Raw genomic sequence first — 12,589 nt, forward strand, 5'->3', positions numbered from 1 at the left:
CAAGGATCTGGGTGACAAGGAGGAACGCTGTGGGAATGGCACTTTAGGACTTTCTGATTCCTTTTGTTCAAAGAGCAGAAGAGGACCTACGAAGGAGACCAGGGGGAACCATGGATTTGAGCGCTAGACTCAATGAGGGAAAAGAGAGAGGAAATAAGAAGGAAGCGTGAAACCCACAGCTGGTTTTGTTGTGTTAACACAGTCAGACAACCAAGGTAAGCAGGCTAGCTTTGGAAGGCTACACTGGAGGTAGACGAGTGTGGTGAACAAAACTCCTACTGGTAATTAGGTTGTCAAATTTGCTGGTCAAGATAGTTGGCTATCTCCTAGGGTCCTCTCTCCTTCTCCCTGATCCTCTGTAGCCAGTGGGTCACCAAGCGACCGCGAGGCTACCTTGGAAGTCTATCCTGAGTAAAGGCCCATCTCCCGATCGTCACCGATGTGGTCACAGTGTTAAATTCCATACCCTTTCTCATCTGGACCAGGTTTCCTGCTTCCAGTTAGTCCCTTCCTCCCTTTCTAGTTCAGGCTTCAGTTGGCCTCAAGACTGATCCTCCTAATACTTCCCTGCTCATAAACCTTCTTTGGGCAGTCCATTGCCTATACAGTAGAACTCCTTTAATTTTGCACAGTGAAGTGGCAAAGGAACCAAGATTCTTCACCTAGGCCCAAGGATGCCTCAGATGAGAAACTCTTAAAACAACCCAACTAGTAGCTTCTTCCTCCTCATCTCAGAACCATCCCTCTTCCCAGTTTGTGTACATATGCTGGTTGAGTGGGTGTTGAGTAACCTACACTTGCCCTCGACGTAATGGTAGATTGAATAAGGGTGAATGGCTCTTTCTCAGTTGCATTTATGAGACTTTCTCCCAGGACACTTCCCCCATGATAATCTTCTTTTCCACCGTGACCCATCTCCTTTCCAAAGATGATAGCACCCTTCGAAACCTCCTCTCTCAAAGCACTCTTATCCTTGCTTAGCAAAACCCATTTCCCAGACTTGGAGAAAGGAAGGGGACCCCTTTGACAAATCAAGAGTGAATTTAAAAAAAAAAGGAGACACTCATGGTTGACATTCGAGTCCTGCTCACTATTATTCATTCTTCTGCTGTGCATACCTTCACTCTGATAGCCCAGGCTACTTTTCCAGTCTCTTCCTCCACTAGCACTGTTTCTTCCCACCCCTTGGCTGTCCCAACACACTCTAGCCTCCATTATACTGAGCTTTTCAACATTCCTCAGATAAACTAGGTCTTTGCAGAAGTTCATGAACATGGTGTTCCCTCTGCTCAGAACACCCTTACTCCTCTTATCTTGCCAGTAAATTCTTACCCTCCTCTAAGACCAGCACAACTTTTGCATCTTGTAGGAAAGCTTTCCTGACTGCCCCAGATAGATTAATGAATGGCTCTCTTCTTTGGGCTCCCCAGCATTGTTTTTTTTTTTTTTTTCAAACCTTCGTGATGATATCACGCTTATGGAAATACAATGTAATGATTAGAAGATGAGGCTCTGGAGACATCCTGCTTATGTTTGAGTCCTGACTGTTCCTTATCAACTATCTGGTGCCGGAACAATTACTTCACCTCCTTTTGCCTGCTTCTTCACCTCTAAAGTGGAATAAATGAGCTCATAGTTGCAAAGCCATTAGAACAGAGCCTGTCAAACAAAAGGTAGGCATCCCCATCTCTCCTTATGTTGTATTGTTACTATATAGATAGCACAATTATACATATATCATAGATTTATAGTATTGCTATTATATTATTAGTAGAGCACTATTAAACCTTCACTTTAATTTTGTTTTATATATCTTACTTGCCCAGCTGGTTTATAAAGTGTTTTGAGGACAGGACCTTCTTATTACCTTCTCCTCTATAGTGTCTTGTGTAAGTATGGGCTCATTAAATATTGGTGGGAAGGAGTATATTAAAGTGGAAAAAACACTAGAGTCTGAGAAAGTTGGGTTTGAATCTCAGTTCTGCTCCTAATTGTTATATCCTCTCCTCCACCCTGAGCCTCAGTTTCTTCTTCTGTATAATTGGGTAATAATAATAATACTCCACAGTGATGTTTTAAGGATTAAATAAGTCCGAACATGAAATGCCTAGTGCATGACAGACATTCGCTAAATGGTTCTTATCATCAACTTTGTGTCCCCCCTGCATTTAGCTTCGTACATACCTGCACTTGAAGGAATGAACCTAGCTATCTTCTGAAACTTGGGGCTCTAGGGAAGTCAGTCAGGCAGGATAACTCCATTTACTCCTAGGAGTCAAGGGGAAAATGGCTCATCTGCACTATTTCAAAGAGCATTCTGAACTGGGGCACTGTTCTCCCAAAAACAACAGACATGACCTGCTGAATCACTGTAAACATCTGTTCTGTAAGGATTACCCTCCCCCCCGGCCCCCACCCCCAGATAGCTCATCAGACACAGTCCCCCACACACTAAGTACAAGGTGCATACTCTTCCAAGGATGGGAGGAAGAAAGAGTGGCGAAATTACTTGCAGCATCACAATGTCTATAAATCCCTTCCCCTGGCTTCTTCTGCAGCCTCTTTCCTCTTATTTGCTAATTTACTTTCCCTGCACTCACTCTCAGCCTAACCTGAGTCTATGAAGATTGTCTCCATCCTAGCTCCAGCAGAATAATGGTGAAATGGCAAGCCTGGAAGAACGTAACACTCCAGTTGCAAATGGCCTGGGTTAGAATCTCATCTCCACCAATCACTGCTGTGAGACCTGGGACTATCCCCTTACTGTGTGTGTAACTCCATTTCCCTACCTGTCAGACAGGGGCAATAAAAGCACCTTCCTCGTCAGGGTTTTGTGAGGACTAAATGAGTTACTACATCTAGAAGGCTCAGAAGACAGTCAAACAATAGGTACTATTTAAACATTAGCTATTATTAATTTAACAACTTTATTGAGATATCATTCGGATAGGATCAAACCACAGAATTCATCCATGCATACAGTTCAGTGGTTTTTAATGTCACAGAGCTGTGCAGTCATCCCCACAATCTAATTTTGACACACTGGCCTCACCCCCAGAAGGAATCCCACAGCCATTAGCACACAGCCCTTCCCATCCAAGGCTCCCTTCCTCAGCCCCAGGTAACGCCAATCTATTTGCCATTGATTTGCCTCTTCTGAACATTTCATATAAATGGGCTCATGCAATACGTGGTATTTTTGTGACTAACTTTTCTCACTTAGCATAATGTTTTCAAGGTCCATCCCAGTTGTAGAATGTCTCCATACTTCATTCCTTTTTTAAGGCTGAATAATATCTCATTGTATCGATACATCACATTTTGTTTCCCCATTCCTCAGCTGATAGGCACTTGGGCTGGTGTCCACCTTTGGGCTATGCTGAATACTGCTGCTCTGAGCTTGTAAACACAAGTTTTTGTGTGGAAATACAGTTTCAGTTCTCTTGGGTATATTTTCCACTGTTTGGAAGCTATGTTTATTAAATAGAAATGTACAAGTTTGCATATGATGAACAGCACAGACTATATTAGAGAAAGCATGTTCTTAAAACCAAACAAGAGACCCCCTTAGGTATACTACCCTTCTCTACTACTCTCTTCTGAAATTAAATCCAAAACAGACTAATCTTCTACTCTCTGCCAGGCACTGTAAGGAATAAGATCTGGCCTCCATCCTCAAAGAGCATACTAAGAGGGGAGTAAAGTTGCAAACATATGGACACTTAAATAATTATAACATGTTTAAATAGCAGTTCAAGACCGCAATAGAAAAGATGCCACAAGCCACTGTGTGATTAATCGCCAAATGAGTTGCATGAAAAATAATTGCTATGGGAACTCAAAGAAGGGAGAGAGTGCACTTGGGGCCAGGCTGGTCAGGGAAAGCTTTAAGGAGGAGTGATTTAAGTGGTCTGTAATTGACTGCAGCCATGCCTTTGTAATACCAAATGAAGACGTGGAAAGCAAAAAATATTGACTTTGTTTGAAGTGAGGCATCTTCACAATTACACTGATCATGCTGTTTCATTTCAACCTCAGCAAAAATCCCCACAGTTCCACTTTCCCTATGAAAACTTTTGTGGCCCCTGTCTAATCCTGAGGTTACCACTTAGCTATATCACGGGCCACATCTGGCTCATAGAGACATTTTGTCTGGCCAAATAACAAAGCTTTAGAATTAGGTGCAAAAAAAAAATTGGTAATGGACAAATGTTACACAAGATATGCGTTTCTGTTTCTCTAGAAAAATCGGAAGACCTGGCAACCCTGGGCTGGGGCATGTATTCTCTAGCTCCAGGGCTGATTTCACCCTTTCTTGCACCTGCAGACTGTTCAGTTTCAGACCTCTTAGAGTCATGGGTCTTAGACTGAAAGCTACCTCAAGAGCACATATGGGAGCTCCTGAGTGGCTCAGTCAGTTAAGCGTCTGCCTTCAGCTCAGGTCACTGCCTAGGGGACCTGGGATCAGAGCCCCGCATTGGACTCCCTGCTTAGCGGGGATTCTGCCCCTCCCTCTCCCTCTGCCCCTCTCCCCACCCATACACTTGCTCTCTCTCTCTAATAAATAAATAAATAAATAAATAAATAAATAAAATTTTTAAAAAGAGCACATCTATTTCTAGTCCCTGCTTTGGGGCACGTATAGTATTATTACCCTCAATTGACAGAATATTAATTAAAACCCACAAAGGTTATGACTTGCCCAAAGTCACAGAGCTGGAACAAAGTTAAATGGAACAAAGAGACCTCCAACCTACATTTTCTGTTTCTCAACAGAATGTTCTTTCAAGAGTGTATCTTTCCAGTCTAGATATCACTTAGTAGCATTCTTCTGGCACTTTCTGGTCACTACTCGGTGTGCTTGGATAGTTTTTGATATGACAGGTCTCTCTCTGAAACTACATTGTAACGTCCCGGGGGACAGGGGGTCCACATCATGTTCTGTGAAAGCCTGGAGTGTGGAGCACAGTGCTTTGCCCTGCATGGGTACTCAGTAGACATTTTTTGGCCTATTGATCAGTAGGATTGTGAAGAACTCCTAGTCTAACCTTCCTTCAAAACGTCTGTGTGTGTGGAAATGGGCTTATTGTTTAGAGACAGCTATGTCTGGTGCCTTTAAGAAGTTTCAGCATTGCAATGACTTGGTGAGGCAAGCTGCTTGGTGTGGATAGGCTGGCTTAAGGGATAATCTCTACATATTTCATGCAAAGCTTTTTATCCTAAACTGAATATGTCAAAAGAGGGACTGAGTGATTTGTTCACCAAAGGAACCGTCTTTTGATCTAAGGGAGGGATATGGAAGGGACTATTATGTAGGCACATGTCATCTTATGTAGGCACCTTGCTTTATCTTGGCTGTTTTCTGAGTGATAAGAGGCAGAAGGAAATAATAGCAGATGTAGGGAAAGTGGCTGAAAGCCTTGCCATGGAAGAGCAGGGATTTTTCAAATCGGAGGGTGCATCAGAATCCCCCGGAGGGCTTATTACAATTTAGATTGTGGCGGCTTGCTCCTGAGTTTCTGACTCAGTAGGCCTGAAATGCGTGGGGCCCAGGAATCTGCATTTTGGACACGTTCCCAGGGGATGCCGATGCCACTGATCTGGAGATCGCATTTTAAGAAGCATTGCTTTACATTACCAAGGTAGTTGTCCTCAGAGTAGTTAATTTGAGAGATCTCAGCAAACGTTAGCAATGGGAAGAATAAAGACCATGGGGAAAGCATGCGATGCATGCAGAGGGGAAAGCATAAACTGGTGAAGCGTCTGCCTTTGGCTCAAGTCATGATCTCAGGGTCCTGGGATCGAGCCCTGAGTTGGGCTCCCTGTGTAGCAGGGAATGGGCTTCACCCTTTCCCTCGGCCCCTCCCCTGGCCTCCCAGTTCTCTCTCTCACTTGCTTACACTCTCTCTCAAATAAATAAATACAATCTTAAAAAACAAAACAAAACATGAACTGTCCAGGAAACCAGAAGGGTTGGATTCTAGTCCCAGGCTCATTTTCTTAAGCAGTGTCCAAAGCATAGTAATTACAGTTTAATTCACATGTTCCCGACTTAGTTTTCTAGTATTTTCTAAATCACACCCTATAGAACCCTACAAGATGTTAATAGGCATTGTTATTAGGATCCATATTTAACAGGATCCATGGTCTGAGAAGGTTGGGGAAATCTTGAGTTAAACAAAATTAAACAGAGTTGTTTACTTCAAGTCTTTACAGAGCCTTTAAAATGCTAACATGCATGGTGAATCTCCAAGGGTAGATAGAATCTGCAGCATTTCTCAGACTTAGTTGACTAAGGATCCTTTATTAATGACTGGCTGGTTTTCTGTAGGATATGGGCTTGAGCAATATTTGTTGGTGTACACCCAAGGGCCAAAGCATTTTATCGATGGATGAGGCTGCTTAAGATAATGGAAAGAGCATTGGACAGGGAGTCAAAAGGTCTGGGGCTTTTTCCTGTTTCTGCCATTTTGTTCTGCCACAGGTTGACTTCTTGCTCCCATGAAAATGGGTGTGACTGAAATTTATCATTCTTTTGCAAATGTTGGTGGCCAGTAACCCCAGCCAACTCACACACACACACACACACACACACACACACACACACACATACACACTTTCTTAATCTGGAATTTACCATGCCCTCAGCAGTATTCAATCTTCAGAGCCAGAAGGGTGAGAAGCTCTATGCTGAGAGTTTGATAGGAAGGCAGAAAGGAAGAAAGGAAGGAAGGGAGGAAGGGAGGGAACAGTCAAGAGTCAAGTCGATGCAGACTATGAGTCCTACTGCGATGAACAGGCCGAGAGGCATAGACATATCCTGTGTTTACTTGAATCCTGGCTCTCAGAAAATGTTTTGTTTCAGCAAGGACACTGAGTCAGCTTGTTTGTTCACTACAAAGCACTGGAAGTGTGTCTGTCCCCCATTTAATCATTAGTGTTGGTTTTTTTTTTTTCACTTGAACAAAATACAATGTTTCCCCAACAAAGAAACATTGCAAATTGAGCGTGGCAGGGCGTCACAACATATCCACATGGATATATAGTTAAAATCCATGCCCACATTAAATAACGGTTTGAAAAAAAAGCTGGTGGGATTTCAGATTAAATTAGAACTTGCTAAATTTCTACACCGCACACAAATATATGTAACATGGGGTCCCCACTAGTTCCGTGTGAAAGCTCTCTTTCAAAATACAAGGGTAAATTCAGCTTACAAAAAGTAAAATGTTTACAAGCTTTCTGTCTTTTTTTCATTTCTAAGTGAAAAGAATATTTAATCACAGGGGAAATTATATACGCTAATAAATCTGATCACTGATTCGCACCGAAGAACCACAATGAGAACATCAGCAGTGCTTTTAACTAAAATATTTGAGAAGTTACAATTCAGAAGCAGCTTTATAATCTTTTATCTTGGAATCAAACCTCCTGTATATCTTGAGGCTAAGTGAATTGAATATGCCCAAAAGGTCTCAGGGGAGTCCTCAGTGCCATAGAGCCCCAAAGCCCAGGGCTAAGTAGAAATCATACGTGATGTCGTACAGCTCGATAGAGATGGTTCTGGTAAGTTCTCAGATCGCGGCTAGCTTCAGGAGGGGTTGAGCTGTATTGACTAAATTGTCTGCTCACTCCAGCCCATCTGCTGACTCATTCAGTCAATGCTATCAGTGAAGTCAGGAAGGTGAAATTGGTTTTTCATCCAGATTTTGATCATCGGGGCTTTCAGTCAGTTGCTACCTTCTCCTATCTACTTTTTGTCAGCCGGAACACGGTTATTCAGAGTAATCTCAACTTCAAAAGGAGGCTGGTTTGCTCTGGAGTGGGAAGTGGCAAGAATTGCTGTGGAGCTCTTTCGCCTTGCCTATTTCCTTCTACAATTTCAAGTTACTGTCTATTGATCTGTAGTTTCAAACTGTGTGCCAAGAGCTGGGCTCTTCTTGTGTGGCTTTGCAGTGTTTCCACTGAGTTTCTCTGGGTTTACTTTTATATAATGAAATTCCTTTGTTTGGTTTTTCCACACAATCACGCCGAGGCTGTCACTATCCATGAGCTCAATTCAAAGCTTCAATCGAATAGTGTTTTAAGAGTACATGAGATTGCTGCATGGATCCTGGACTGCTGAATTCATGGGCAAGTCACTGTTTCCCCAACCATCATTCTCAGGGATATCATATCTATCTATGATGAACGTGAGTTAGTAATCACTGGCTTAGACTAGTTTTCTGATAAGTGGTATAATATTAATGATGTCTCTGCCCTCTTTATGAAAAGAGTAACGACATTTTTCCTTTTCTCAGATTTATTTAATATTTGAGAAAGAGAGAGAGAGAGAGAGAGAGAGAGAGAGAGAATCCTCCAGCAGACTCCCTACTGAGCACAAAGCTGGACACGGGCCTCAATCCCACGACCCTGAGATGGTGACCTGAGCTGAAATCAAGATTTGGTCGCTTAACCGACTGAGCCCCCCAGGTGCACCATAAGCACAATTTTCTCCATCACGATTGCAGCCTTCCCCTACCACTTTAATGTAGAAAATTTGCAAATTCCTTTGCTGGGGCTACAACTCCACGGCAGTAACAATCATTTGAGGAATGTCTTCTTCCACAATTTCCCCTTTGTCTATGCCTTCCATTTTTAACTTCTTGTTCCTTCCATATATCGTCTGATAAAGGAGACATCCAAATTGTTTAGTGAGAAGCCATTGACATACATAAAGCCATCATATGTGGATGAAAAGCATACACTGTCAATCCTCTCCCGCCAAACACCCAGATGCTGGCAAGTAGTGCACAAACCAAACAGCCTAGTCATTGAACAACATCACCTCCTCCTTTTTTTTCACCCGGATCTTGCGGCATCATGCAGACATGGCCGGTGTTTCCCCATGATTTTGTCAAAGACTGAAAAGAATATGAAACATTATGAACTCTTTGTTCAGAAGACCAAGCAGATAATGTTTCACTTAGAAGAACCGGTAATACTGAATTAAGATAAAATTCCCATGGGACAGTTTTTTTTTTTTTTATATTCTCATGAATCACAGATGAGTTTATTATGATCCATGCTTGTAGGAAAGAATGACAAATGAATTCATATTGATTAGACATTTAGAATAACATGTCCAAAATGTGCTATGGCACATTAAATATCAGGCAGTTATTCATCTACCGGCTTCAACTCTAAGTGGAAGGAAAATGGGCTCCAAAGCCCAAAATGGAGTGAAAGACTTAAGCGCTCAATTTGCCAACTGATTTTTAAGTCTGTGTTTGATTGGAGTTTATATAGTTAGCTCATGAGGCCTAGAGGATCTGGAAGGTAGCTGTGGCTCACAGCAAAGTGACTCAGTTGATGTCCTAAGTTACTGATTGCTTCAACCCTCAGAGGGACTGGGAGGGGTCTGGGACAGCAAGGGTCTCTGGGCCTTGAAATTATGTTTCTCTGTCTTCCACACAATTAAAACAGCCGAGAAGCACTGAGGAGGCATCAGTCAAAATATTTGATGGTATGAGTGTACCTGAATGTGACTGGGTGAGCTGGGGTGGGGGGCTGGGGGTGGATTTGGCCTTGGCCTTGGCCTCCCCTCTGAAACTACTTGACAGGGTCATGTGTTTTCAGGATACATGCTTCCTGGATTAAGAGCACATTTGCACAATTTACACATTGCCCTTCTGCTCCCAGGCCTGCCTCCCCCTAGAAACCACATCTCCCAGGAGATCGGGGTGGGGGGGGGCAATATGACATTGGCCTGGGTTCAAATACTGGTAGCATTGCTAATTAGCTGGATCATCTTGGGCCACTTAACTGCCCTGAGCCTCACTTCCCTCTCCTACGAAAGAGGCTGATAACAGTACTTACCTCATAGCTGTAGTAAGGAATATATAAGCGAAGGCATGGAAATTGCTTATCCCACTGCCTGACTTAGAGCAGACAGCCATTCCATGATGCCTGTTAGGATTATCGACCAGTGACCATGTACCAGGTGCTTTATCCTCATCCTTGAGCCCCATAACAATCATATGAGGCAGATGTTACCCTTCTTTATTTCCATTTTACAAGTGAGGAGGTGGAAGCTCAGTGAGATGAAGTAACTTGCCCAAGGCCACACCCCTAAGAAGAGGAGAAACCAGGCTTGGAACCCCTTCGCCCCCTTACACGCAAGGCCCATGCTCCTCCCATCCCTGCTTCTGAAGAGTCCTCTGCCTCATTATAAGCCGAGAACCCCTAACATCTCTGCAGTTCCCAGGTGTGGGGGAAATTGTAGTCGATTTTGAAAGGAGCAAAAGAAGTGACTGGATCGCCACCTCTCAGTGTGATTTTGGACTCTGGTGGAACAGAACTAATTATTGCTGTGAATATTGACCAATTCTTTGGTCTTACATCCATTTGTAAATTCAGTTTAGTACTCCACAACTGAGTACAAATGTCTGTTGTTCTGAGTACCCACCAGTTGTGATCTCTTACTGGTCTCCTCACTCATGAATTAAAGGCTTTCACGTGTTTATTTAGAACAAACCATGGCCAAGTGGCCCTCCTTTGAAAAAGGGAATTCTTCTTCCAGGAAGCTCGCCTCTCCTCTCCTCATCCTCTCCCTCGCCTACTGTGGCCTGAGAGCTTCTTGCCACCAAGATACCCTCAGAGCCAGCAAGGAAGCCAAGGGCAAGAGTGCCAGTTGGAGGATGCAGAGGCCTATGGAATCTGTAAACTGTACCACATGGTTGCTTCTGTGGCATTTCACTTGACCTTTAGGGAGAGCAGACCGTCCTGCTCTATGTCCAGGCAGCATACGCAGGGCTGTGTGACTCACTCAGCTGGTGCTGGCCCACCACTTGCGGTCCTAGGCTCATACTCCCATATCCTGAGATAGTGGCTGGGGCCTCGGGGTCTAGAACAGCACAGGGCCACATCCTGCTCAATTCAAGGGTGACTTCCAGATAACTGTTGGGATCTAGGCAAAGCATTTGACCCAGAAGTAGCAGTGCCCCCATTTGGGAGATTTACCTTGCATCTGGCACTGCGAACGCCCTCTGCGTGCATTTCCCAGTAAGCTTCACAGGGCCTCATGAGGGAGGTGCCATGTTGCCATGATTTTACAGACGAGAGGATGGAAGCTCAGAGCACGGATGTGATGCACACAGGGTCAAACCAATAGTAAGTCAGCGGAACCAGGATTCCAACGCAGGTCTCCCCTGGGAGAGGCCTTGTCTTCCCCCCTGATCTTAATTACACACTCCTGGGCAGGGTTGAGGGTGAGAAACAGGTGAGGGAGGGAGAGGGCAATTTCCATGTGCCTCCAAAGGGTCCCATGGAGGCTGTCGGACGCTCCTAGGAATGAGGCAGGGGTGAGCCTATAGAGTGGCTCCGTGCCCTGGAAATGTGGCCCACAACGGATTGCTGTGATCCTTCCTCCCTGTAGAAGATGTCCTACTTGCCGAGCCACAGGCAACAGTAGCGCAGGTGGCATAAAGAGAGTTCCAGTGTCCTTCTAGGCTAGAGTGGCTCTCTCAAGTGGACCGTTGCATTAGAAGGACCCGAGACAGATTAGAAAGAGCATAGACAGAAAAAGTGGGTATTTGTCATTTTTTTCCTGGCTGCCTAACATCTAAATGCCCTTCCAGCCTTTGAAAATCTTGACCCGGTCTGTTTTTTGCCCCTTCTGCCCACCCGTGCTGAGTGCTGGCATCCAGTATTTCTCCGCACATATCTGTTGCTTGAATGAATGGGGTTGAGCCCAAGTCCGGCTCTAAAATGTATGCTTTAAAAAAATGGATTACGAAAAAAAAATTTTGCACACACGCAAAAGAACAGTGTAACAACCCCTTATGAGTCCATTATCCGAATTCAATAACTGTTAAGATTTCTCATGATCGCTTTATTCGTCTCCCCTTCTCTTTCTCTTTCTATGCTTTGCCTTAATATTTTGACAAAAAAAAAATTCCAGGCATTATATCAGTTACCCCTACATACTTCATCATGCATTTGAAAAAAATGAGGGCTATTTTCATAGACAGTGATGATACTGTAATTGTCACTGATAACGAAACTGACAATCATTTCTTTAAAACCATGCTCTTGAGCACTCTAAAGGGTCCGTCCATTCTGCTTTCTTTCTCCCACCCCCCATCCCCCAACAGGAAGCATTTCTCAGGCATCTGCTCTTGTGCCTCTCCTGAGCTGGAATTACAGCTTGATGTGTATTGGGAACTCACAATGTGTCCTTTTGTGTAAGCAGGGGATCAGACTGCCTTCTCCCTGTTTCACAAGGTCACACAGTCAATTAGCGGCTAATGAATGAGACCCCCGGTGCCGTGGCTGTGTCTCTCCAGCCCCAGACACAGTTTGCAAGCAAATGAAGTGAAAGTGGTTCCTGTCCCAGGGACAGTCCTGCATGGTTTCTGTCACTGTCGAAGTCCTCGCCACTCAGCCTCAAGCAGATCCTGTCCCTGCGACAGTTTGATCGCAGTGCATTGGGATGAGCTGCTGGATGGAATCAGTGGGACCTCTGGCTTTGAGCTCCTCCCTCCGACCAGAACGCAGCCTCCAACTTCAGGCAGGCCAGCCACACCCCAGACATTTTCTCCCCTCCTTG

This window comes from Martes martes, assembly GCF_963455335.1.
Source record: "Martes martes genome assembly, chromosome: X".
Classification (NCBI taxonomy): Eukaryota; Metazoa; Chordata; class Mammalia; order Carnivora; family Mustelidae; genus Martes; species Martes martes.